This window comes from Mirounga angustirostris, unplaced genomic scaffold, assembly GCF_029215605.1.
Source record: "Mirounga angustirostris isolate CCGP_5_RB_7025 unplaced genomic scaffold, mMirAng1.0.hap1 SCAF_8, whole genome shotgun sequence".
In the NCBI taxonomy this organism is placed as follows: domain Eukaryota; kingdom Metazoa; phylum Chordata; class Mammalia; order Carnivora; family Phocidae; genus Mirounga; species Mirounga angustirostris.
The window spans coordinates 11,320,813-11,345,062 of record NW_026991716.1 but is presented as its reverse complement, the minus strand read 5'-3'; the positions used below and the strand labels follow the sequence as shown (position 1 = coordinate 11,345,062).

At 43.2% G+C, this 24,250-nt stretch overlaps 1 long non-coding RNA gene and 1 other non-coding gene across 2 annotated transcripts; one reads left to right on the top strand and one right to left on the bottom strand.

Annotated features, from left to right (window-relative positions):
* The first annotated feature begins 3,240 nt into the window (after positions 1-3,240).
* On the top strand, positions 3,241-7,523 carry LOC123836875 (uncharacterized). Its single transcript, XR_006789097.3, has 3 exons — positions 3,241-3,542; positions 4,360-4,542; positions 6,098-7,523. It is a non-coding gene; the product is annotated as an uncharacterized LOC123836875 (long non-coding RNA).
* A 3,214-nt stretch (positions 7,524-10,737) lies between these two features.
* On the bottom strand, positions 10,738-10,844 carry LOC123838043 (U6 spliceosomal RNA). The gene has a single exon (XR_006789383.1). It is a non-coding gene; the product is annotated as a U6 spliceosomal RNA (small nuclear RNA).
* Between the last annotated feature and the right edge of the window lie 13,406 nt (positions 10,845-24,250).

The window sequence follows — 24,250 nt, the reverse complement described above, 5'->3', positions numbered from 1 at the left end:
ACAGAAAAAAAAAAAAATCAGGGCCATCAGCACAGATGGAAAGAGTATCCTAAGTGAGAGCGTCTCTTATCAGAACACTTCCTGTTACTCCCCAAACCATCTGACCTCTGCTTATCATTTCAGCATGCAACTGTTTTCCTTTTGTTCATGACTCCACTTCAGTGACTCATCCCACAGGTCATTTCTTTGTGTGAGTTCCCATTGCCCTGTGATGTAGGTTGAATCGCATCCCCCCAAAAAAAGATGTACTGAAGTCCTAAGCCCAGTATCTGTTGAGTGTGACTTTATTTGCAAATAGGGTCTTTGCAGATGTCATTAGTTGAAATGAGGTCTTCCTGGGTTAGGGTGGTCCCTGTATCCAATACTACTGCTGTCCTCTTAAGAAGAGGAGGAGGAACACAGAGACACGGAGTGGATGCAGAGAAGAAGGCCAAGCAAAGACAGAGGCAGAGACTGGTGTTAGGTCCACTGCCATAAGCCAAGCAAAGGCATGAATCGCCAGCAACCACTGGAAGCTAGACGAAGCGAGGAAGGATTCTTTCCTAGAGCCCCGGGGGGAGCACGGACGGGCTGACACCTTGAGTTTGGACACCTAGCTTCAAGAATTGTGAAAGAATAAATTTCTCTTGTTTCAAACCACGCAGTTTGTGGTCATTTGTTACAGCAGCCCTGGGAAACTGATACAACCTCTTTATGAGGTCCGTGATTCCAGATCTTTTGTGTTCTTCTTTTTTTCTCTTTATTTACCCATTCGGTCTGATCTCTTTCCTCTATAGACACACATAGGTCATCAGTTCCGGAGGTGTGGTTGGTCTTTTACTCATGACAGTACCAAATACACAAAAAGTCCAATGGAATAGGAAAGCTGTCAAGAGCATTCCAGAACCACCTCCCCATCATCCCGGAGAAGGCTGGCTTTTGGCCTCAGGAACCGGGGACGGGGGGCAGAGGTCTGAGGGAGCCCCTCGTGCTCCCCACTTGGCCTCAGCTCAGAAGTCCTCCACAGGCTTCCTCAGCTCCCTCCGCCGGATTCCAGAAGGTACCAGCAGCGTCCCTCTTCAGAAGTAGTATTTCTGTGTGTGGAACAGGGTGAGGAAAAAGGCTAAAAAAAGCACATTAATTGTTTGGCATTAAGTAAATACAACCAAATCACTGCTGCTTGTTGTTTTTTTTTTTTTTAATGTTCATTTGAGTGTTGTAAAAGTGCTTATAAAAACCTCAGTCTTTCTGATTTACACTCAAGCCCAGAATCGTGAGGTATCTATTCTCAGACTCACAATGGGATGTATACTACAGGTCTTGCATACAAACCCCAGTAAATGGTAACTCCATTCTTCCAATGGTTTGGGTCAAAAAGCATCTCGACTCCTCTCTTTCTTTCATTGCCCACGTCCAATCCGCCCTCCAAATCCAAACAGCTCTACCTTCAGAGTATATCCAGAGTCTGACCATTTCTCCCCACTTGGGTTGCCATCATCAAAGCTAAAGCACTACCATCCTTCATTAAGATTATTGCACCAGTCTCCTAAATTGTCTCTCTGCCTCTGCCATTAGCAGATGGTTGTCTGCGTCAGGTGATGCCTCGACTCTGCTCAGAAGCATCCAATGGCTTTACTCCCCTTGGGGTCAAAGTCAAAGTCCTCCCATGGCCCACAAAGCCCCCACACAATCAGGATGCCCTCAATCTTTCAGATCCCATATCCTATCACTCTCTCCTTGCTCCCAGGGCTCCAGCCTCACTTTAATTTTTGCTCTTCCTCAAACAAGCTAGGTACTCTCTTGCCCCGGGGCCTTTCTGCTTGCTGGTCCCCCTGCTCGGAATGCTTTTCCTTGACTATCCAAGGCTCACTTCTTCATCTTCCTCAGTCTTTTTTTTCTTAAAAACAAACAAACAAACAAAAACTTACCCGAGAAGCATAATGTGACTCCCCTCCTTAAAAGTATACCCTCTGACTTTCCTGATCCATTTTGCCTTGCTCTATTATTCCATAAATGCATTACCTTAGAACATTCTGCGTCATTTCCTTTTTTTTAATTTTTTAATTTTTGTTTATTGTCAGGAGAGCAGGGGTTTTCCTCTAATTCACTGATAAACCCCAAGTGCCTAGAACATGATAGATACCCATTAAAGATGCATCGACTGTTAAATGAATTAGCGAATCAATAATATTTTTCCAGACCTACTATGTACAAAGCCTTATAAGGCCCAACACATCAATGATCTCATTAGAAGCTAATCCAAAACAAATGCATCTTATCCGAGCGATGGAGCATATACTATTTACTAGATCTTTGACTTAATTATACTTTTGACTTAATTATACTAATAAAGCTAAATTTCACAATCCGACTCAGGTTCATGAAGAACTTTTAAAACACAAAATTCAAAAACAGAGTTGAAGAGAATGTATGAGCCTGACAGCAAGTTTTGAGATAAATGGTATCATAGCTATGGTTTCTAATAATCATAATAAAAGCTACCATTTATCAAGCTCTTACTCTGTGCCAGGCAACATGGTAAGAGTTTTGTAAATCTCGTCTCCTTTAATCCCACAAGAATACACTGAGGTAAAGATCATGATCCCCATTTCTTAGGTGATTAAACTGAGACTTGGGAGTTTAAAGGTCCTGCCCAGGGTCCCAGGTCACCCAGCACCATTTCAAGTGGAAGTTACCCACCTATGCAGCCTGAGAATTTTTAACAAATCGTTACCTGAATGAAATAGGCCAGTCATAATACTGCTTCACAGTTTTTTGGCTAAGGCAACACTTTTAATACCCACCTCTATTTATTAGATTTCATTTTTGAGCAAATAATATGTGCATCTCAGAAATTAAAGCAAGTGATTTTTGTTGAGAATTGAGCATTCCTGCATTAACCAAAAGGCTTCGAGTCAACCTAACTAGTTAACAAAGCTCTACTTTTTCTCGACTAGCAAAGCTATACTCCAGCTTATGATTTTTGCCTCTGCTACCATATGGTTGTAAATGGCTTTCACTTGAAGTCCAAGGTCACATCCCTTGGACCCTTTCCTATTAGAAATGTTGGCTCCCATCTGGCACATCTCATCATGGTAAGGATTAAGTAGACTGTAAAGGGCCAACGTGAATTCCCAAGCTTAATTTAAGGACTTGACTTCCATTCAGTTAGCCTGTGCTTGACCCCTCCTGTTCCTCCCTGGAGCTTCCTGGAGTCCACTGCGCCCAGCACTCAAGTGTAGAATCTGAAAGTAACCTGGCCGTAAAAAAAGATGTGCAAAACAATATAACCTCTTCACAGACTCATTCCACTTTATATGCAAAGGAAATGATCCTAGAGCCCGAAATCGTCCCAGAGTTAACACTCTGGAGGATTTTGAAAGAGGGGAAGAAGAAGAAGAAGAAGAAAGAGAAGGAGAAGGAGAAGAAGGAGAAAGCCCTGTGTTTGCAATGATGTGAAGAGAGAACTCTGCTCTCTGAGCATGGAAGGAAGTAAGAAGACCCTATTTGTGGCTTCAGTAGAGGAAAAGAAAAAAGCCCCGCAAGGAAACTACCAACAGATGGTAAATACATTTTTAATTCTTCTGTCTTACTGTGTGGACTTGTGCACATTTGTCCTGCTGTGTTAGGCTCCCGAAATAGCTAGCCATGGAATTGCAGAACAGTTCTGTTGCAATTTGAGATTTAGGAAACCATGCTGGCTGACAAAACAGGAAGGGCTCCTAGTAGGATGGAGTGGATTTGCTTCCCTGTTTGCAGCTCCTCATGGTGGCATCCACTGTCATTCCAAGTGCGGGAAAATTCTCTCCTTTGTCAGGTATCATGGATGATGCTGTAAACTTGCTATTTCAAATTGTCCTCCGAGCTCTAGTTACAGTGATTAAATGTTGACGCTATCCCGATGATAACTCTCAAAGGTTAAAAGGAGTAAGATCCAAGTACTTACGGATGCTCAGTCCTCCAGGGAGCCACCCAAATATATATGGAAGCCCAGAGTTCCATACCCAGCCTTACTTTTCACTTTGATATTATAATGTTCCCATAGAACATCAGGGGGATTCCAGTGCCCAAAGAAGGACCAGTTATGATAATGGATTGCTCTAAAAGGAACTAAGGAGACGAGATGCCCATTCAGTTAACTCTGCATCTGAGAAGGGACCTGACACGGTACCAGCAACAAGTTAGGTTTCCAATCCCAACACCACCTCTCAGTGCGTGTGCAAGAAAGAAAAAGTCTTGGTGAATCCAACTGGATGTAGAATAATGGGGAGAGAGTGGTCTATTACTTAATCATAGTCTAGAAATATAACTTATACAATACCATATTATTAGAACTGGAAGGATCCTTACAGAATCTAATTCAATTTTTTCATTTTATAGACAGGAATCTGGGCCAAAGAATTGCAGGAAATTGGCAAAGATTATACAACTAGTTGGTGGCAAATTCAGTACTGGAACCTGAGACATCTACTTCTCCGTTCAATGCTTGTTCTACTTGAGCACCCACAGAAGGTGGACATTTCTATGACAAGCAAAATCCAATTCTAAAAGACCTTTCTCATGGTAATCCTCACTCTTGGGTTCTTAAAAAGCAAGATGATGCGATCTCTGGCCTATGAATGTTTGAGAAACTAGTTGATATTCTTTCTAGGGAAGGTTTCAAGCTGAAATATATTTGTTAATTTCTGTCCTAAACCCCTGTGGATTGTGTCGAGATTATATAGCTATCACACAATCTGGCACAGCTGTGATCCTCTTTTTATGAAATAGGGAAGATTGGTAGATAGGGATTAAAAAGCACTGGCAAAAGAGAACAATAACTTTCTACCCAGTGCCTTCCCAGTCTGAGAATCTCTCCTAGCCTCAATTGGAGAGAGGGGTGGGAGGTGGGGGGAGGGGACGAGGGTAGGAAAGGGGATTTTTATCTCCCTTAGAGAAAGAAAGGATACAAAGCACTTTAGCACTGCTCAATTTAATGAAATCTTGATTTCACATAGTTCAAATTTCTACAAAATTAGCTATATTCTTATTAAAAATGACTTATACGTTCATAGCTATTTTTTCCAATGGGTACCTATGTAGTTCACTAATAAAAACGAGTCTCAATCAGCTATTTAAGAAATCTTATCCTTTCCTTTTTTTTTTTTTTTTTTTTTTTTTAGAAAGCTAATCAGTAAACTCTTCAATAGCTAGTTTAGCAACAAGGTCTCCTAAATTTTGCAATTCTATTCAGCATTTTTGACCTGTTGCTTTTTGCACGTGATTTCAGCCATGTTTTATTTTATTTTGGGGGTGGAAAATTTTTTACCTTTTGTGTTTAAACACAGCATTCTTTGCTTTGAGACTCAACTTGACCATTTTGAGTATTCTTGCTAAATTTGCTGGCCATGTCCACGGTCTACAGACAGATTTGTGTATGGGGGAGGGCAGAATTTCTTCAGTGAATTATTTTGAGGAGAGTAGTCATGAAGGCACACCTTAGGTGGTTTTATTCCTGTGATCCAAATTTTATTTTCTAGCTAATATCACTAGGGACATTTGAAGCTTTAATAATTACATCTCAAGGCCTAAAGAAAAAAAAAAGAAGAAAAATTATGTTTACTATGCATTCACACACAGCATTTCAGAGTTACCATCAGAGAGCCTGTTTGGCTACTTTAAAAAAATAGATTGATATCAAGATTCCATTTTAAGAGTTCAAACTTAGCTGACAGTTTGTTCTTAAAAAAAAGAAAAAAGAGAAAGGACAAAGTCCCAAAAGCTAGATTTAAGCAATTGTTTTTGTGGAACGGTTTAGCGTTGCTTATTTGAAAGAGTAAAAAAATATAAGGTATTGATTTTACCTTTCCTTTTGGAGGACAGTTTTAGGATTTTTTTCCTCTAGAAAGTTTTGAGGCTATGATTCATGCTAAAAGTGCCCTGTTCCATTATGTACCAACACAGCTTTGAAGTTGTCCCTGCTTCTAGGTCAAGGGCTCCCCCTGTGGCTACATGCCAGTTTCATCCTTGGACTCTCATGATCCTCCGAAACAAATCAACTTTCCAGTAAAATCCTGTGGTAGCTCTATTTTACATAAAAGTGTGCAGCCTGGGGACAGGATACTGCTTTGCATTTTAGGTGGACAAGAAGGGAGAGAAAACATCCATTCTCACCAAAAGACGATTCCCAGAGGAGTCATTACTGCAGAAACCAGACGGCAGCTCACAGGTATCCCATTCACTCTGTCTACAATCTTTCTAACTCCAAAGCTTGTTATTTGTGTGGAAACAACAAAAATACAAATGGCGGTAAAGCGTTCTAAGCCATGTGTGGTCCTGGTCAGTACGTATCCCATGAGTTGAAACTGTAATGAGCAGCTCAGCTCCTTTCGGTCAGTATCTCTTCCTTGTGACAAGAAAAGGGGGGGAAAAATGAACAAGTTACTGTTACACATCACAACATGGATGAACCTCACAATGATGAAAAATAAACAAGAGGCAAAACACAAAATCATGTATACTGGATCGTTCCATTTGTAGAACGTTCAAAAACACACAAAACTCAATCTATTGTGTTGGGACAAAGTATGATGGTTTACCTTTGATGAGGAGGAGGGAGGATGGTGATCAGAAGGAAGCAGGGAGATGGCTTCAGGAGTGCTAGAAAGTTCTCTCCCTTGACCTGGGTGGTACATACAGAAATGTGTTCACTTTGTGACAATTCATTAAGCCATTGAGTTGTGATCTGTGTGCTTTTCCTCTGAGTGATTTACTTCAATTTAAGATTTTTAAAAATAATATCCCATTGGGAAAGATCATTTTAAGAACTATTAGAATAGTATTTTGTCTAATTAAACCATTTTGCCTAATTAAAGATATATAGATATGTATTACAGAGGAAAAATAGAAAATTCAGATAAGCTAAAGGAAAAAATTACATGAAGCTTGAGGGTAGGGCAACGGGAACGCTCATACCCTGCTACAGGGAATGTCAGGACTATGGTTGTTCTTGGGTAACTGTTCGGCATTATCTACGAAAGTTAGAGATATGCCTCTCGTGACCCAGATTCTACCCATGAGTAGACACCCAACAGCAATGTGTGCGTGTGAACACCAGAAGAATAGCAACTCTCTATTCGTGATAGCCCCAAACTGAAAACAAGCCAAATTGTCCATCGACAGTCGAGTGGACAAATAAAGTGTGTATATCCAGCCTTGGAATATCAAACAGCATTGAAAATTGGTGAACCATAGTACCCTCAGCAACAGGGATGAAACTGAGAAATCTAATGTTCAGGGATAGAAGCCAGAGGCAAAAAACTCTGTGCTCCCATTTACTTAAAGTTCAAAAAACAGTAAGAGACATAGTGATATAACTTTATAGTATTTAGTGACATAGACTTAGCTGGTAAAACTAAAGAAAAGACAAAAAAGAGATTATTATAAATGTAAGGGCAACAGTGACCTCTTGGGGAGAGGGTGGGTTGAGATTGGAAAGAGATGGATAGAGGGCTTCCAGGCCATGTTCTATTTTTTTTTTTTATTAAGATTTTTGTTTATTTATGAGAGGGAGAGAGAGAGATAGCACAAGCAGGGGGCGGGTCAGAGAGAGAGGAAGAAGCAGATTCCACACTGAGTGCAGAGCCCACGCAGGGCCCACACGGGTTGGGGGGGGGAGGGGGCGGTGGTGGCGGGGGGGGGGGGGGGGGGTGATGCCGTCTGGATCCCAGGACCCAGAGATCATGACCTGAGCCGAAGTCAGGCACTTAACCGACTGAGCCACCCAGGCGCCCCCGCCATGTTCTATTTCTTTTTTTTTTTTTTAAAGATTTTATTTATTTATTTGAGAGGGAGAATGAGAGAGAGAGAGCATGAGAGGGGGGAGGGTCAGAGGGAGAAGCAGACCCCCCCGCCGAGCAGGGAGCCCGATGCGGGACTCGATCCCGGGACTCCAGGATCATGATCTGAGCCGAAGGCAGTTGCTTAACCAACTGAGCCACCCAGGCGCCCCTATTTCTTAACCTGAGTAGCAGTTATGTGAGTGTTCACTTTACAAGAATTTATTAAATGAAACTTTTATATATCGTGCACTTTCCCAAATGTGTTATATTTCACAATAAAAAAGATATAAAAGTCACATGAAACCCAATTACTCAGAGACAGTTAATAATTTAACACCTTTATATGTGTACTGCCAGGCCTTCTTTCATGCAATATATACCGTTTTTTCCCCCATTGCTTTGTAGGCTTTAATTTGTTTTTTCTTTAATGATATGACCTTCCAGAAGAATTCCTCTTCAAGTTTTTTTTTTTTTTTTCCGCTTTCCATTTAATTTTAACTAAGAGTAAATATCATACAAGCTTTATGCCCCTATGGAAGCCTAAAGCCATGGAGTGGCTTTCAGGAAATTAGGTTGCTTTAGCCTAAGCTACATTGATTCATAAACCAATCTGCAGGATTTTGCTATAGCTCATGGGAGACTTTTCCTTCTCTGTTAATAATGCGGCTGGTTCAAAAGGGAAAAGCCTCTTTCCACCTCTTCACAGTGCTATCTTTTCAAAAGGAAAGGCGAAGCAATGAGGGGGAAAGGCCAGTGAGGAAGTGGTCAGGGGGCTTGAGGCAGAGGAGGGGTCATCCTAAAACTTAACCACGAAACACAGCCTGCTGAGCCTGGCCTGGGCAACATTAGGAAGTAGATCTTCAAAATGACCTAGGGTGTTTTTGTCTGGGTACCCGGGTGGCTCAGTCGGTTAAGCGTCTGCCTTGGACTCAGGTCGTGATCCCAGCGTCCCAGGATCGGGCTCCCTGCTCCGCGGGGAGTCTGCTTCTCCCTCCCCTCTGCCTGCCAGCCTATCTGCCTACTTGTGATCTCTCTCTCTCTTTGTCAAATAAATAAATAAAATCTTTAAAAAGATAAACAAGGCTTTCCCAACTCACTCTCCTCGCTTTCCCTGTGGAGCACAAACAGCTTCCGTAGCTCCATCACGCTAACACCGGCCGCTACGAAGTTCTAAAATCTGTAACTGCTCAGTTTCGAATACTTACCAGTAATGGCAATTTGCATTTGTATAGTGTTCGCCATTCTGTTAAGCACTTTCGCATATGATCTTGTACAATTGCAATAGCCAATCCTCCAGGGTGAGCTGGGAAGCTAATAATACCACCATTTCGCAGGTGGAAACACTCTGCGAGAGCTTGAATAACCAGCCCCACATTATAGGATTAGTTTTCAGCGTAAGCCAGGAATAGTGACCCCTTACTGCTGTAAGTGGAAACACATACAGTGTATTCTACATACAGATATATGGTCAGAGAATAGGAATATCAAATAAATGTGTGAGAGCATTCTGATTTTTTAAAAAATATTTTAGGGACACCTGAGTGGCTCAGTCGGTTAAATGTCTGCCTTCGGTTCGGGTCATGATCCCAGGGTCCTGGGATCGAGTCCTGCATCAGGCTCCCTGCTCAGCGGGGAGCCTTCTTCTCCCTCCCCCTGCTGCTCTCCCTGCTTGTGCTTTCCCTCTCTCTCCCTCTCTCTCTGATAAATAAAATCTTTAAAAAAAAAATAAAAAATCTTTTAGTGGATATTTCTTTTTTCAAAGCACTTGGGTTTTTTTGGCTTATTTTTCATCACAAAATAAGTACATACTAGGTGTAAAAATCAAAAGAGCACAAATAAAATCGATATCACTTAGGATCACGTTAAATAGAGCTAGCTACTCACCATCTTAATAACTGAACGAATTAAGTCTTGAGCTCTTGTAGAGTGAAAACTCCCCTCCCACACCAGTTCTTCCCCCCCCACACACACACTATATTCTTTATCTGCAAAATTTTCTGAGCTGTTCTTGGCCATTTGCTTTCTTATTTAAATTTTAGAATTGGGTTTTACTAAAACTCTATTGAGGTTTCTACTGGATGTGCATTATTTTTATGGACGAATTTGAGTAGAGTTAAAATTTTTACTGCATTGCTTCCTTTCTTTCGTAAGCACCATATAGTTCTCCTTAATTTGTGCCCATTTCTACGACTTTTGAAAAATATGGCATGCTTCACCCCGATGTTTATAGCAGCAATGTCCACAATAGCCAAACTGTGGAAAGAGCCAAGATGTCCATCGACAGATGAATGGATAAAGATGTTGTGGTATATATATACAATGGAATATTACGCAGCCATCAAAAGGAATGAGATCTTGCCATTTGCAACGACGTGGATGGAACTGGAGGGTATTATGTTGAGCGAAATAAGTCAAACAGAGAAAGTATCATATGTATCATATGATCTCACTGATATGAGGAATTCTTAATCGCAGGAAACAAACTGAGGGTTGCTGGAGTGGGGGGGTGGGGTGGGAGGGATGGGGTGACTGGGTGATAGACACTGGAGAGGGTATGTGCTCTGGTAAGCGCTGTGAATTGTGCAAGACTGTTGAATCACAGATCTGTACCTCTGAAACAAATAATGCAATATATGTTAAGAAAAAGAAAAAAAGAAGAAGGTAGCGGGAGGGGAAGAATGAAGGGGGGGAAATCGGAGGGGGAGACGAACCATGAGAGATGATGGACTCTGAAAAACAAACTGAGGGTTCTAGAGGGGAGGGGGGTGGGAGGATGGGTTAGCCTGGTGATGGGTATTGAGGAGGGCACATTCTGCATGGAGCACTGGGTGTTATGCACAATGAATCATGGAACACTTCATCTAAAACTAATGATGTAATGTAGGGGATTAACATAAGAATAAAAAAAATAAAAAATAAAAAATAAATTAAAAAAAAGAAAAATATGGCACGCTTCAAGAGTCTGTGTGTCAACTCTGCGCAGGGGCCGTGATAATCTTCTCTGTATTGTTCTAATTTTCGTGTGTGTGCTGTGGAAGTGAGCCCTCAGAAGGTAGTTCTTCACTGTTGGAGGATCTCAGGGGGAAAGAGAAGAGGTCACATGTTCTTTACAATATACAGAGAACAGTAACTGAGAAAGACATTAATCTGGATTAATTGTGTCTCCCAAACATAAAAGTATTTAGCTGTGTGCTGACAATGGGAACAATGTTTTTGGCTTTTCTTATCTTGGCCCTTCCATTATCCAAACCAAAGCTCTCGTCCTGTGGGTGGTCCTGACAGAGGAAATGCACTAGGACAAACGGGTTATGGGGATGGGGAGGGGGGAAGAAAAGAGAAGGAAAAGAAGATGGTCAGCCTTGAGGATGAGGAGGGCTGGCGAGGAGGGACATGTGGCTGGGGCAGGTGAGGCAGGTGTTGAGCAGTGGCGGGTAGGGAAGGGATTAACAGCAAGTTTGGACTCTCTGAGTTTTGCTCCTCCAGCAAACCAGCAGCATCCCTTGGGATCTTGTCAGAAGCTCAGACTATGGGCCCCAGTCATACCTATCCAATCAGAATCTGCATTTTAACAAGATCCCAGGTACTTCTTATGCACGTGAAAGTTCCAGGAGCTCCAAGTTGCCCCCAACCAGTCGGAGCCAGTCTTGATCAGTGTCATCAGCCTGAGACCTATTAATAGACGGAACGGGTTTGGTTGCCTAGAGACCTGGAAATCTGGTTCCTGGTGTAGACTCGGAGTCTCCAAGTTCTTTTATCACTGTGGCCAAAGCCTTGTGACCTCAGTCGGCCTCAGTTTCTCTGCTAAGCATGTTAGTTCTCTGCAGCGGCTGGATCCTTGCCCTGGACCCCTGCTTCCTCTGCTCAGGTCCTAATGCTCGGCCAAACCCTTGCGCTCCCCCTTCCCTTCAGAAGCAGGCTGTGAGTTCCTACTCTTTCCTCTGTTTCTGGCGGGGGGGTGGGGGGGGGCCTGCTGTGACTGGACCAATCACCTGGAACGGTGCCTGATTTTGAGTATTGTCCCCTGGCCTTCTTCCAGAACTGTGTTCTGCTGGCAGGGAGCACTCACTGCGATATCCAAACAGCCTGGCCCAATCGGAGCTAGTCATGCCCTTTGACTGACGCTCACTGGCCTGCCTGGTTGCCCCCGGGGATGGGCCAGCTTCTGAAGACAGGCTCTGGCCCCTGTGCCCCATCGGATTGTGGCTACGTCTCCCTTCCCATGGCCTGTAGTGACGTGCTCACAGCCTGTCACAAAGAGGAGGCAGCCAGCAGAGACCGAGGGAAGCTTCAGTTCCTTCTCTCCCACTTAGCATTTCTGACTCTAGGGCTCCATGGGCCTGCTTCCGAATGGACCCTGAAATTCCCAACAGTGCCCTTGGAGCCTGTTAGGTAACAGGTATTCTAAAAGTCCTAGAAGACTACTGAGTACAAACAGGCTCAGTGGTTTTGTATCCCTTGCACTTCTGGCCCTTTCTCCCAAGTGGAGAAAAAATCTCCTTTGCTGCCTGACTCACTTTATAAAAAGAGGCCAAGCCATAGAGAAGCTCAATAATGTCTCTGGTTACCATATCACCATTTTTTTTTAAAGATTTTATTTATTTATTTGAAAGAGAGAGAATGAGAGAGAGCACATGAGAGGGGGAGGGTCAGAGGGAGAAGCAGACTCCCCGCCGAGCAGGGAGCCCCATGCGGGACTCGATCCTGGGACTCCGGGATCATGACCCAAGCCGAAGGCAGTCGCTCAACCGACTGAGCCACCCAGGCGCCCAATGAAACTTTATTTATTTATTATTTTTTTAATAAAGATTTTATTTATTATTTGACAGAGCGAGAATGAGAGAGAGCACATGAGAGGGGGGAGGGTCAGAGGGAGAAGCAGACTCCCTGCCGAGCAGGGAGCCCGATGTGGGACTTGATCCAGGGACACCAGGATCATGACCTGAGCCGAAGGCAGTTGCTTCACCAACTGAGCCACCCAGGCACCCCCATATCACCATTTCACTTTGAGCGTTACTGTAAAGTAAACGCTCAGTTTATGGTGGAACATTATGCAATGCGTATCACACCTGCTACCGTGTTTTAAACCAGCACAAAATGTCATGAAGTTCAAAACAATCCTGTTGGCTGTCAGTTACAGAGCTCCTGGGTGGCTCAGTTGTTAAGCGTCTGCCTTCGGCTCAGGTCATGATCCCAGAGTCCTGGGCTCGAGCCCCACATCGGGCTCCCTGCTCGGCGGGAAGCCTGCTTCTCCCTCTCCCACTCCCCCTGTTCGTGTTCCCTCTCTCGCTGTGTCTCTCTCTGTGTCAAATAAATAAATAAAATCTTCCCCCCCCCAAATTTTTTTTTTCAAAAAACAGTACTCTCCATTAATTAGTAATAGAGCACGGGCTGTGTCTTTAAGACTGTTGCATCATCTCAATTCCAAAGAACTATTCTTATGGTGATTTAAAAAAGAAGAAGAAGGCAAAGAAAGAAAACAGGAAGAAGTGTGGCAGCACCCACAGGAGCTAAGAAATGTTGTGGGTGTTGTTTCCATTATTTACATACATAACACTTTCACAAGACTCCAAATGTCTTACAAAGAAAATACAATACAAATTGCAATAAAGATGCAGTAACACAGTAAGGCATAAGGAAAACAATTATCCAAAGGAAGGTTTAAATTTGGCATAAATTGTTTGCCCAGGAGGAATGGATGAGTGTCCACTGACCCCATCCCATTTGCACCTGCAAAGGTAGGCAGGTACCTGGTGGCGTTTGCCATGTTCGGAAGAGAAGTTACACATAAAATAGTGGTAAAAGTAGTCATAAAAAATGTCTAAAACCATTCTGAGTAAGAAATACCTGCTGTTGAATAAAGTCACTCGCAGTCTCTAAAGTTGCATCACAAGGTTGTGAACTTAGCCAGGATGGGTAAATATGTGAATTTCCAGAAGGCACTCTTGGCCAAGCAAAATCAGAGTTCCAAGGAAGAAGTTACTCAAGACTAGAAAAAAATAAATGGATAGTAAATGGAATATATATAAGCATTCACTAGTCATTGCACCTTGCTAAAGGGCCACGCTTTCTCGGGATAGATTTTAGTTGATAAATCATGAAGAAACTGTATTTGAAGTTTGTGTTAAAACAACAACAACAGCAACAACAACAACCCAGTTTTAATAGATCTCATGAAGTTGCTTTCAGGGGCATGCCTGCTGTAATGTCATTATTTGAGCAAGGTTCCAAGCAACAGCTTCAACTTTTGGAGAAAGGAAAATCCAGTTACAGGGGGAAGAATACGCTCAGGAAAAATTTCTAAAATGTTGCAGAGGCTTAAAAATGGATGATTATATAGAACAACACATTACTACTAGTGCTATGATAACTTTAGTATGTGTAGTTATAGTCAAACCACTCAGAATTACAATGTCATTTGTCTTCTTTGTACCTCTTTTGTTTTCACAAGTCACGTGGCAAAATCAACAAATACTACATCATCCTGCTCACAATTCAGCTGTGGAAAAAGCATCCGCTCGCTCATGTCAAGGGTAGCTATTATTAGCTTGCGTCGATTCTCCCACACGATACATACCCATGCTTATTAAGCTGTTTGTATGCCTCCTTTGTCATATTCCTGCATGAATCTGACTATTTCTATGCAGTTGAAACCCAGAGATATTATTTCTATAGGCCTTTCCGAAATTAATGCAATCCCTCCATTAAAGAAAAACCAAAGCATTATTGGGGGAAAAATGCCACATCATATATGCACTGATATTGAACCTTTCTACAGAAAATATTACTGTACTGGTACTGGATTATATAATGTCCCCCCAAATCCATGTCCACCCAGAACCTGTAAATATGACCTTATTTGGAAATCGGGTCTTTGCGGACATATTCAGGTTACAATGACAGCATATTGGGTTAGAGTGGTCCCTAAATCCGATGAGTGATGCCCTTATAAGAAGGCCATGGAGACACACAGACGTACAGGGACATCATCATGTGAACACAGAGGCAGAAATTGAAGTAAGGTAGCCACAAGCCAAAGATTGCCAGTAACCCCCAGAAGCTAAGAGAGAGACTTAGAACAGATTCTGTCTCAGAGCCTTTGGAGGGATGTGGCCCTGCTGACACTTTGATTTCACACTTTAGCCTCCAGGACCGTGACATATAAATTGCTATTGCTTACGCCTTCCCCCAATTACCCACCCCACCTGGTTTGTGGTATTTTGTCACAGCAGCCTGAGGAAACTCCTACGATGCCCAGTTTCCAGATTATGAAAGTAAGTACTCTAAGTTACACAAAAACTCATATTGACTTTCTCTTAGATAATGAAAGGAGGGGAGGAAAAGGCTACTGGTCACAGTGACATGGCAAATATAGACCAAAGATATGATGAGAAATGGGTCATTCTAACGTTGCAAGGCAAGCATAACTGTAAAAGAATGGAAGTTTCAGCTACCGCACCTGAGACATTGCTATCAGTGAGGTATTTTAAAGTGAGGTATGAGAGCTTCCTTTGCAAAATTTGCAAGGGAGGTTGTCAAAATCTGATTAGTGACTTTTCAACTGCTTACATAAACCAAAAAGTACCTTAAAAATGTGAAGTAGGGATGCAAGGAGAGGGTTGTTTTGTACTGAGTGGTCTGTGTGCTGGATGTTCTCCCGCCTGGCCTTTCCAAATCTTCACGGGCAAAGAAAGTGTCAGTGGTTCCCCTGGAGGGGACATGGACTGGTACCCGCAAGAGAAAGCAGGCATGAGGGTATTTTGTGTCCTTTCTAAAAGGGTCACCTGGATGGGTGACCAGATGAACAAAAAGGCTGGAGTTGGTGCCAGACTCCCACAGGCTGAGGGAAGACAGAGTGATCAGCCATATTAAGATGTATCCATCTGTCAACAGGGAAATGCAGGTGAGAGAAGCCCTACCCTGCGGTGTCTTGAAAAACCAACTGGAGACGCAACTTGAAATACCTGTCAAGGCCAGAGAACTCTGACACTAAATCTTCACGGGACTACCAGACTAGTAAGAACCTTCCTGCTCTGCTTTCCTCCTAGTCCTCCTGCTACTCCAACCCGAGAGAAGTGTGAAATCCCTGTTAGAAAGATGAAAGGGGCAGGGATCGGGAAAAGGGAGGCCCCTGGCTGCTCTCCTAACCGGATCGCAGCCTCCTGTGAGAGGCTGAGCTGGGGAGCAGAGAAGCCTAAGTGCAAAACCAGATGGATGTTTTTACTGTGACCTGACTCGAGACATGTTAATTACTGACCCATGGACATTTTCATTACCCGGAAGTGACCAGAGAATAAAAAGTTGCTCTAAATTTCACCCGAGAGCAGAGAAAGTGTTACTCTGTGGAATCGATTTGAAGTGTTGTTTTATGATTGATTACATCCTACGAGTCATGCTTGTTCAATGTAATAGTTACATAACCGTTGCTAAATGCAATTGAAGAGAGCGGTTCTTAGTGCCTTCTATATAGTTTGCCCCTATGAAGTCACTGAGTCTCTGTCTGAACTTTGGAAAATTATACATCAAATTGTCTTCACGGAGAATTGGGCCCTTGTAACTTATTATCAGCCCTCATAAAATCTCTAAACTGAAAAGCATTATATGCTTGGCACGCATTAGGTGCTCAATAAACTTTGGATGAATGAAGAAATGAATAGGCAGTGAAGAGAAACCCTGATCGCCTAGGGTCTTTATAAACCCCAGCTATCCCCAAATTCTCTTCTGGTAGAGCAAGAAAGGTCCCAAGTTCGTGATTTCTGGAAAATTCCAACCAGACATTTGGGTTGGAATTTACGGCCTCCATATAAGAAATTATGAAACTTTTTAGTGTGTTAGAAAGAAGTTTAGGAGGTGATTTAGTGCAAGCTCTTCATTTTACAGACAAAGGCCCAAAGAAGTGAAATAATTGGATTCCAGTCACTTTTCCCAGCAGTATGGAAACTCTTGATAGCTGACTCATTGATAGTGACATTCTTTGGTTTCTGGGCTTCTTGCTAGCTTGGCTTTGTTGAGTGAGAGCTTATGCTCTCTTTGTTAGTTTTCTGATCACTAAAAGAAGTTGCACCAAATTGCTTTCGCCTAATAAACACGAAGAACTGCACCATTGACTTGGCATCGAGTGAGGAGTTAGGATGAGCTCTGTCCTTGAGGAGTTTACGGCTGAGTGGAGGGGACAGACGTGAAAAACAACTCTGACAACATGGACTAAGTGCTGCGTTAGAGGTCAACACACTGTGGAGCTGTGATGACATTTAGGAAAAGCATCTAATCCAACCTAAGGGTCATGGAAGGCTTCCTAGAGGAGGTGACATCTAAGCTGAGTCTTGAGAATGTGGAAAATTTAAGAAGCGGGGTGTGTTCACAGAACCCTAAGGGCTGTACTATGGAGGTATTGCTGAGTACAAGGGGGGAGAGAGAGAGAGAGGTCAGGCCTGAGAGATCAACCTGTGCCCCAACATGGAGGGCTTTCCATGCTATATTAGTGAGTGTAGACTTTACAGAAAGTCTACCAGAAACTCCTCACCTATCTTTTGCAAGGACTGAAAAAAAAAAAAAAATCAGTCTAGCTGTAGTATGGAGAATGGTTTTGAAGGAGATAACATAGGCAAAGAGGCTAGCCGAGAAACTACTGAAATAATCCAGGTAAGAAGAAAAATGGCAGCAGAGATGGGAAAGGCCGACTTTCAGAGCAATGTGCCATAGACTGAATTGTGTGCCCTGCTCCCACAAGGCAGGCACTGCAGCCCTAAGGTCCACTAGGATGGTATTTAGAGGTGGAGCCTTGGAAGATACTTAGGTTTAGATGAGGTCAGGTGGGTGGGGCCCCAGTGATGAGATTAGCGTCTGTAGAAGAAGAGACACCAGAGAGCTTGCGCTCCATCTCCACCAGGTGAGCACACGACACGGAGGTGGCCCTCTACAAGCCTGGAGAACGGTCCTCACCAGAAACTGAGCATGCCCGATTTGGGACTTCTTGCCTTCAGAACCGTGAGAAAATAAGTTTCTGTGTTTAAGCCACCCAGTGTGTAATAATTTGTTGTGGCGGCCAGGGCTGGCTAATGCCCCACAGAATTGGGATGCAGGATGCAGGGATGTATTCCTCATAGGGAATCAGGAGAGGGAGGAGTCAAGGGTTGGGTGCGTGACCAGGCATAGCGTGTACGGAGAGCACAGAGGCCTGAAACAGGGAGCACTGGCCGAGAAAGGAGAGACTTACCTGAGACCAGTGAGTAGCCAGAGGGATTAAGGGAATGCAAAACAGGCCAGGAGAAGGGCATTTTTTTTCGAAAAGAAGATATGTTCTTGTGCAAATATGATACAGATGTCAAGATAAAATAAGGTTGAAAGGTGTCCGCCGGCCTCAGCAATAACATGCCTCTGGAGATCTTGGCAAGAATTGCTTAAACATTGTGAGGACAGGTACCTGGCTGCAATTGGTTGAGGAGGGAATGGGATGCCGGGAAGCATAGACAGCAAAGAAAGCACATTTGAGAATCCTGGCTTTGAAGGAGGGAGGAGAGGTGGCAAGGTAATGAGAAGGGAAGCAAGAGGGATTTTTTTTTTTTTTTTTTTTTAATGCTCAAGGACAAGCTTTTTAGGAGCAATGGTGTTGAGGAAGAACTAGAGGAGAGGCAATGATTGGTGAGTAAGGTACTGAGTGTGCAGGCCGTGATGAACTACGGAGCTTGGATGTGGCTACTGGCTTTGGAAGGAGGGACTTCCTCCTTCACTGTGGGAAGGTAGTAGGAATATGGCACAGAATGTGTGCAAGACTGTAGGTGTAGAGTGAGTCCTTCCTGATGGTTTTTGTTTTCTCCATGAAGAAGCAAGTGAAAGTGAGGTAGGTGGGGACATATCAGGACAGGAGATTGGAGGAGGTAGCTTCAGTATGTGCTGTGGGGAAGGGGAGAGAGAGAGAGAGAGAGAGAGAGAGCGGACAGAAGGAAGTAGGGTAGAGCGCTAAGTGTTTTTTTTTTTTTTTTTTAAGATTTTATTTATTTATTTGACAGAGACACAGGGAGAGAGGGAACACAAGCAGGGGGAGTGGGAGAGGGAGAAGCAGGATTCCCGCTGAGCAGGGAGCCGATGCGGGGCTTGATCCCAGGACCCCAGGATCATGACCTGAGCCGAAGGCAGACACATAACGACTGAGCCACCCGGGCGCCCTGCGCTGAGTGTCTTTATTGCTTTATTTACAAACAGTGTGAAGTCAGTTGGGAGAATCAGGGCTAGGGAGTCAGTCTGGGCCATCCAAATGTGGAGTGGTTCCTGGGTCAGTCCGGACCATAAAGGATGCCTCTTCCATTTTTTTTTTTTTTTTTTTATCCCATCCCTTGGTAATGGCTCCTTGACTCCTCAGGGAAGGCTGCCTTTTATGAGGGCAGATGGATTTTGGGGGGTACCAGGGCCATACAATGGCTAGGGCCCCCTCAGTTTGTGTAAACCTGCATTCCAATAACATGCATGACTTCTTTCTGTGTCTTGGGATCCTGAGTATTAACACTGGCATGGTCATCCTCATATACAAAGAAAAACTGTGTGTTGGGACACCTGGGGAGCCCAGTCTGTTGAGCGTCTGACTCTTGAATTTCAGCTCAAGTCATGATCTTGGGTTCGTGAGGTGGAACCCCAGTTGGGCTCTGTGCTCAGCATGGAGTCTGCTTGTCCCTCTCCCTCTGCTCCTCCCCCTCCTCTCTCTCTCTCAAATAAATAAATAAATAAAATCTTAAAAAAGAAAAAGAAAAAGAAAAACTGTGTGCAGACATGGTCAGACACAGAGAACATCGGATGTTTCCATGCTTTTGTAGGTCCTTAGATGTCATTACTTCACAGAGTGCTTTACAGTTTAGATTTTGACTCTGCGGGACCCTCAGTAGCTTTTCCAACAAGGAGTGCTGGAGCAATTGGACACTTGTAGACAAAAATAATTGAACCTTGAACTTACACAATAATTAATTCAAAATGGAAATACAGATATAAACAAAATAAAACATAAACCTATATACTTCCTGAAAAAAAAAATAGAACATCTTTGGAATTTGGGGCTAGGCAAAGAACTCTTGGACTTGATACCAAAAGTATGATCCACAAAAGGAAAAAATGGATAAGTTAGATTTCATCAAATTTTAAAATTTTTGCTTTATAAAGACCCTACTAGGAAGGTGAAAAGACATGAGACAGACTACAAGAAAATATCCAACAAAGGACTAGTATCCAGAATATATAAAGAACTCTAAGAACTCAACAGTAACAAACAATCCAATTAGAAAATGGGCAAAAGGCATGAATAGACACTTCACCAGAGAGCATGTACAGATGGCAGATAAGCATATAAAAATGTGTTCAGCACCATTAGCCATTAGGAAAATACAAATTACAACCATGAGATATCACTATACTTCCATCAGAATAAAAAACAGTGACACTACCAAATGCTGCTGAGGGTGTGGAGAAATTGGATCACTCATACATTTGATAGCCCCAAATAGTACAGCCAATCTAGAAAACAGTTAATAGTTGCTTTAAACAATGAATATACAACTACCATAGGACCCAGATATAGCCCTCTTGAGCATTCATCCCAGGGAAATGAAAACTTAGATTCACACAAAAACCCGTCCACTAATGTTTATGATAACTTTATTTGAAATAGCCCCAAACAGTAAGCCACCTGGATGTCCTTCAATGGGTGAATGACTGAACAAAACCACAGTTTATCCATACCGCGGAACCCTACTCAGCAATAGTAAGAATGAACTATTGATGGAGGCAACAATCTGGATGAATGTCAAGAGAAATATGCTGAGAAGAGCCAATCCCAAAAGGTTACTCCCTGTATGATTCTGTGTATATAATATATCTAAAATGACAAAATTATAAAAATGGAGAAGCAATTAGTTGTTGCTAGGGTCAAGGAGGGGATGGAGAGGTAGAGAGAAGCCGGTGTGGTTATAAGAAGCCAAGATGAGGGATCTTGTGGTGGTGGAAATATTCTGAGACTTGACTGTATCAATATTAAAATCCTGGTTGTGACAGCCCAGTGTTGTCTTGCAAAATGTTACCATAGGCATGAACTGGGTAAAGGGTACATGGGGTCTCTGTATTGTTTCTTACAACCACATGTGAATTACAATCATCTCCAAATAAACATAATCAAGTTTAAAAAGGCAGGTGCTGCACAGATCACCCCAACCGTGGCAGGACTTGGAATGATCCAGAAGCTGTGCCCGAGATTCATCTCTACCATAGGACCCAGATATAGGGCACTGAGCCCAAGGCTGGAGTTCTCCTAAAGACCTGCAGTCACCTTGACACTCTGCCCCAGGGGAGCATCTCCTGGTCCTTTTGTCCTTCAAATTCTCCATTATCTGGATATCTTGAAGGCCCCTATGGCCTTCATTTGGGAAGAAGAGGCCTTTATGGTTGAAGATTTCAGCCAAAGGTCACGAGCTCTAGGGGTAGGTGCCAACACACCCACCCTCAGAAGGTCAGCCTGGACCAGCTGCACCTTTGGGGGTCACCAGTGTGTGAAATGGCTCAGTTTAGCCGTGTTCCAGAAGACTTCTAGCAACCGTCCAAAGGACACTTCCCTTCTGCCATTAGAACCTTGTACGTTCTCCACATGACTGAATGCTTACTTACAGAGTCTGACTCAGCCCACATTAATAGGGAGTTGAAATGTGAATTGACGGTGTTTGAACTTCAAGGAAACCAACTGGTAGAGACTGAGATATTGCGATGTAAAAAGTCTAGGTGGTTTCTATTGGTCTGTGCAGTGAGACAGGTAGCTTATGAGGTCACTTAGAAGGAAATAAAGAAGCTACCTTTACTATGCCCGTCTTAGTGAAGCTGGAGCACCTCCGGGTTCCTTACCCCATTCCTGACTACACCTGCTATAATTCGTGCCTTGTTCTCCGATTTTATACCTTCATCACGATGTCCTCACCATCAGGGAAAAAGCAATGCACTGGCAGAGTTCTTCCACCGTTCAATACCTACACCTCCCTGAGCCGGCCTGAGCCTGTTTCCTTATGATGTAAAATGAGACACAGGTATTTGAAAAATCTGTAAAAATTCTTCGAGGTCTTCTCATTCCTGACACTAGGAATGTCCTTATCTTCCAGGGCTGCCTCGCAAAATGGGCATTGTAGCAAGGTGAAAATAAAACTATATCAACCAGAATTTTTCTTGGGGGGGCGGGGCGTGTAAAAAACAAGTCTTTATGTAAGAAAATAGAACACCGATGGATCGTTTTTGTTGGGAAAAAGTAGGCCCCACCCCTTAGTCTAAAAGGAAGACTGCAAAATAAAACAGGATGAATGACTGCATTGAAGCAAACGAAGGGAATTTGGATTTTTTTTGCCTCCCTCCCCAAAGAAAAAAGAGGTGGGGGGAGCAGCAAAAAAGAGAATGAGGGAACAAGGAAGGGCACGAAGGAGTTTTTCAAAATAAGGATGACTCATGTTCAGTTTCAAGATGTATACGGACATTACTGGGCTGTGGCCGCTGTCTTTCCAACACCTTCAGTAATAATTGCATCTCAGGGAGGCTTGGTGTAAGCAGTTTGTAGGGAAATCAAGAAAAGAGGTGTAGTTTCAACGGAGGGAAGAAAGGAACGGTGAAGGAGGCAGAGTGGAGGCTGGAGGCCGGTGTGGAGGGCCGGATCTGGAGTCTGGAGTCTGGATACAGGGGCATGGAGTCGGGATGCAGGCCAGTCTGACCCTCATCATAGCACGGGGGGGTGGGGGGCTGGGGGGGTGCAGCTGACATCGGGCTTACTTACCCTTTTCCATTTACCACTTTTTCTACGAAATCTTCTCTGTGCCTTTTCAATTGGCGATCTACCCCCTGCTCCACATTTTTACCAATTTTGGTAAGATACTTAGCCGACTCTGCCCTGATTTATAGTTATTTGTATACCCGCCTTATGTGGCCCACTCACTGGGATGCACACTCTGTAGGGACTCTAGCCTCCTAGTGCCAAACATAGTAAGAGCTCAATAGTAATTTATTGAATGGAATTTGCTTCTTAGCCTTTCTCCTCTATTCTCCTGGGGGCTTTTAGTTGGCATGAGTCATACTGTTGAGACATAGCAAATAATAATAATGACAATGAATGTGAACCTAAAAGGTATTTCTTACTTAAAAAATTTTTTTTCTGGAGTGCTTGCAAGCAGGAAATCACACATATGTGATTGGGGCAGGGTGAGGGAGTGAGCCTTAGTATTGAACTGGCTCTTCAGCCCCATGTTCAGTTGACAAAGATCCACATGGAATATACATTCATCCCCCATATAAAATTGTACAGATGTTTCAGAGAAAACTGCAGGAACAAACTTTAACCTCATGACTTCTATTATTTTGTAATAAAAGGCTTAAAGCACAATGTGAGCTTTTTTTAGATGCCAAGATCCATGTGAGTAGTGTGTTGTTAATTTCATGTTAATGCAAGGTGCCGGGGGAACTCAGCAGAGCATCTAAAGAAGAGAATCACTTTCCCACAGCTCTGATACCTGGTGACCGACTTTAGCTTATTTTTTTACCATCTCCTAGATGAAATGAGCATCCTTTCCACAACGATGCCGTATGGACATTTCCAACACAAGGACCAGTTAGTTCCCCCCACTGACAAGAGAATTCCTTGCTCAACCATAGTTCTGTCACCAGCAAATACGAAGTCCCTACTAAGCATTAATTGATATTTGTACTCTCAATACCTGCTTCTCTTTGTGAATGAGACCTTGTCACATTATGTTTTTCTTATTTCCATGCATTGGGTACAGCTTCTACCTTCCCTTGTGCATCTTCCTGGGAGCTGGATATCAGGAGATGCTATACTTGTATTCTCCCGTGAAAAGCTGACAACACTCTATTGTCTGCCTAGTAATGAGCTTCCTTGTATGGAAGATGATAAAGCAAAATCTCATCACAGCTATGTCCCCAAACATGCTTCGGGTTTGTTCGCCTCTGTCTTTGGAAGGCTTCAAAAAATGTTCACCCCAGATATTAAATTAGAATCCTCTCCTTCCTCATCACGGTGTTTCCCTCCCCCTAGAGTTGATGGCATGTTCCTTCCCAAGTCCTGCTCTTGCCTAAACACTACCATTTCTACTCTATCTACTGACAACATTTTTTTGGTTTTTTTCTTCTTCTTCTAGGTCTGTCTTACAGTATTTCCTTTTACTACCACTGGATTCAACGTGGTTCTTTAAATAGGTGAAGTGTAGAGGCGCCTGGGTGGCTCAGATGGTTAAGCGTCTGCCTTTGGCTCAGGTCATGATCCTGGAGTCCCTGGATCGAGTCCCACATCGGGCTCCCTGCTCAGCGGGGAGCCTGCCTCTCCCTCTCCCTCTGCCTCTCTCCCTCCTCATGCTCTCTCTCTCTGTTTCCCTGTGTCTCAAATGAATTAAAAAAAAAAAATCTTTAAATAGGTGAAGTGTAGGTGAAGAAAGAGA